We start from the raw sequence: 3,896 nt of genomic DNA, 5'->3' as shown, positions 1-3,896 counted from the left end.
AGACAGTGCGATTGGCACAGGACAGAGTGGAGTTTAGGGCTGTTGTACATAGGGTCGCTATGAGTCGCAGGCGACTCGACGGCACATAACGACAACAACAACAACAACATAGTTATATGTCAGAAAAAATTTCTGTGGTTTCTAATTCCAGAGTTCTGTTTCACTTATAAACTTATAAGTATTGTTTTTATTTTTTGTTTTCATTACAAACACATTTTTTATTGGTATGTGTATTCATATACATTTTGTTTCACACTTTTTTTTTATTTTTTATTTTTTATTTTGTGTGCGTGTACTGTCAAATCAGATCTGACTGGTACAGGAGGATATTGCGCCTCCTTCTCTGGCAGAGCATCTGGTGGATTCGAACCGTATTCCTCTGGGATTGCAGTGCACCTTCTTGCCACTAGGCCACCAGAGCTACCGTTGTTTCACACTTTTTCTTTCATTGACATTAGGTTTCATAAACATTCCCTTATATTGTGGGTTGTTTTGCTTTTTGTTTTTTTGTTTGTTTTTTTTTTTTTGTTGGTTTGCTTGCAAAGTTTGGTATATATGGTGTTTCACACTATTCTTCATTCACAAGGTGTTTTGTACAATCATTCTCATGCATCATATTTAATAATCAATTGATGGGACCTTGCCGATCATAACTCTTTTTGCCCAGATCCTTCCTCTTTTCTTGACTCCCTCCCTCCACCCACTAAACTGTGCAACCCTGTGGCTTCGATCCTCCGTTCCCACCCACCCCTCTTGAGTTCCCTATATATGATTTACTTGTTATCCTTCTGTTTTTACAATAATCGTCTTATGCAGTGTTTGTCATTATGCGACTCTTGTTCACTCAGCATAATGCTCTCCAGCCTCTCCCAAGTTACATAGTATTTTTCAAAATTGTTGCTCCTGCATGCTGCATAGTATTCCATTATGCGAAAGCATTATTGAAAAAGAATTTGTATTTCATAGTTAAACATAATTAAAAGAGCAATAGTATCAGTCTAGAGATGAAGGTATGCCTAATCCAGGCCATGATGTTCGTAATTACTTGCTACACATAAGAGAGCTGATCAGTGACTCTGGATGACAAAAGAATTGATGCATTTGAGTTGTGGTGCTGGAGAAGAGTATTGAACATACCACAGCCTGCCAAGAGAATAAACAGGTCTGTCTTGAGGAGGGTGCAACCAAGTTGTTCCTTGGAGGCAAGGACTTTGAAGTTTTTTCTGACATTGTTTGGGCATGTTGCAAGGAGGGAATCAGTCCTTGGAGAAGGACATAGTGCTGGGAAGGGTAGAGAGATAGCACAGGAAACGGAGACCCTGGAGAAGATGGATTGACATGGTAATGGAGGTAATTGGGTTGGAGACAGATTGGCTCAGGATAGGGAAAGGTTCAGAACCTGTTGTACATAGAGTGTCTGAGTCAGAGTTGACTCAATGACACATAACAGCACAATACCTAGTAATTTAAAATAATTAAAATGGGGTCCTTATCCCATATAAATTATTGGGGAGTAATGATGTCAGTCTGAGGACTTCAGGTGACAGGCCATGATCTTTCCAGTCACTTGCTGTGCACCTGCGACCTGGAAATGAATGAGGATGACAGAAAAAGAATTGACACCTTTGAGCTGTGGTGTTGGGGAAGAGCACTGAACATTCCATGGATGGCCAAGAAAACGAACAGCTATGTCTTAGAGGGTGCAGCTGGAGTGCTCTTTGGAGGCAAGAATGATGATGAGGCTTCACCTAACATACTTTGGGCATGTTGCTAGGAGGTGCTGTTCCTTGGAGAGGGTAGGATGTTTGGTATGGTGGAAGGGTCGGTGAAGGAGAGGAAGAACCTTAACCACGGTGACTGCAGCAGTGGGCTTTTAAGTGTCTAGAAGTGTGAGAATGGCTCAGGATGGAACAGGATTCAGATCTCTTGTTCCTCGGGTCATTATGAGTTGTACTCAATGGCATCTAACAACAACAATGACATCCAATGTACAAATTAAGAGTGGTTAAATTTTATAGAAAGATTAGCTCTTGTGGTGCCTTGTTTATTAATTTGCTTCTGATGCCACAGTGAATGAATGGAAACCCTAAGTCTTTGTAAACGTTCATTAAAATTATTTTAAAAAGGTGATATTAAAGCAAAAAAACTTGCTTCTGAAAGTTTATAATTAGGCCAGTGATAAGATTTGGTAATATTATTTTATAATCTCGTAGTTTTCCTTTGGGATTAGTTTGCTTGGTTTGAGGTGGGGTATCTTTGAGTGTAACAGTCAGTGATGTGTAATTTAGTCAGTGTTTTATAAGAGGGAGCTCTAGTGGCTTAGTATAAGTTGTGCTGTCAGCCTGAAGACACACAGTTGGAATCTACCAGCTTGTCTGTGGGAGAAAGATGGGCAGTCTCCTCCCATGCGATTTACTGCCTTTGAAAACCCATTGGAGCATCAGCTATGAGTCTGTTACCTAAGCAGAGAGGATTTTGTGATGGGCAAGATAATAGAGTTTCTGTGCCCATAGCTCACAAAAACATGAACAATACAGTTTCCTGTCATAATTGCTCTTAAGGAAAACCGAGTGGTATGGTAAACATTTAATGAGGAGGGTACTGCTTTAGTTATGGTAGTCTGAGGTGGGAAGACAACGCTGAGCTGTTGCGTACCATCAAGTCAGAACCGACCCATAGCTGACCCTCCAGCGTTTTTTAAAGGCAGTTAATCACACAGGAGGAGATTGCCCATCCTTCTCCCACGGAACAGCTGACGGACTCCAACAGTGTGCTCTTGAGATTGCAGCATGGCTTCCTAACACTAGGCCACCAGAGCTCCCTACTCTGAGCTGAGATAAAATTATTGAGGACACCAGAGGGTTAGCTTGGTTGTATTTTTTTCCTATATTTACCCTGTTGTAACTGAAAATGGAGAAGTTGTAGCAATATTAAATTGTTAAAAAGATAATAAACCTATTGCATCTATTCATAAATAACAAGGAAAACAGTTTTTGAATGTCATAGACATCTTAAGTCTTTTTTTCCACAATTATTTCTTTTTTTATTGTAGACGTTTTAAAATTTTATTTTCTTTTTATTAATTTTAATGAACATTTATAGAGATTTTGGATTTCCATTCATTCATTGTTGCACTTTTTCTCCCCGCCCACCCCTCATCTCCAATTTGCTCCTCTCTTTGAAAAGAAAAATTCTCCAATTTGCTTCTCTCTTTGAAAAGAAAACTTCTTTCATTGGTATACAATTCCCACCCCCACCCCGAGTACACTTCATTATGCAACCTTCATTCTGGACTCTTGTGATAACCATAATACCCAATCATATATCGCCTTTAGTCTGTTCTTTCCCTCATCTGTTTCAATACCGCATACATAATTTACCCGGTTTTTTCAGTCTTACCCCAACCCTGATGTCAGTCACATTCTACAGCAGTGGCACCATGCAGTATTTGTCCCTTTGTGACTGAGGTAGTTCACTCAGCATAATGTCCTCCAGAGTCACCCATTTTGAATAATGTTGCATGAGTTCCTTGTTTTTCAATGTGGCATAGTATTCCATTTGTGTGAATATACCATAGCTTCTCTGTGTATTTGTTGATGGGCACCTAGGTTGCTTCCAACTCTTTGCTATTGTGAACAAAGCTGTGATAGACATGGGAATGCATATATCTGCTTGGATGCCAGTTATGGTCTCTCTGGGGTATATTCCCAGTAATGGAATTGCTGGGTCAAATGATATCTCTATTTGCAACTTTTTGAGAAAGTGCCACACTGCTTTCCACAACGGTTGCACCATTTTACATTCCCACCAACCGTGAATAAGAGTTCCAGTTTCTCCACAACCTCACCAGCATTTGTTGCTTCCTGTTCTATTTTGCTATTCTGACTAGGGTGAGA

This window comes from Elephantulus edwardii, unplaced genomic scaffold (assembly GCF_000299155.1).
Source record: "Elephantulus edwardii isolate Elephantulus edwardi_28Jun2011 unplaced genomic scaffold, EleEdw1.0 scaffold00074, whole genome shotgun sequence".
Taxonomy (NCBI): Eukaryota; Metazoa; Chordata; class Mammalia; order Macroscelidea; family Macroscelididae; genus Elephantulus; species Elephantulus edwardii.
The sequence above is the reverse complement of the archived record's forward strand: the minus strand, read 5'-3'. Positions refer to the sequence as shown.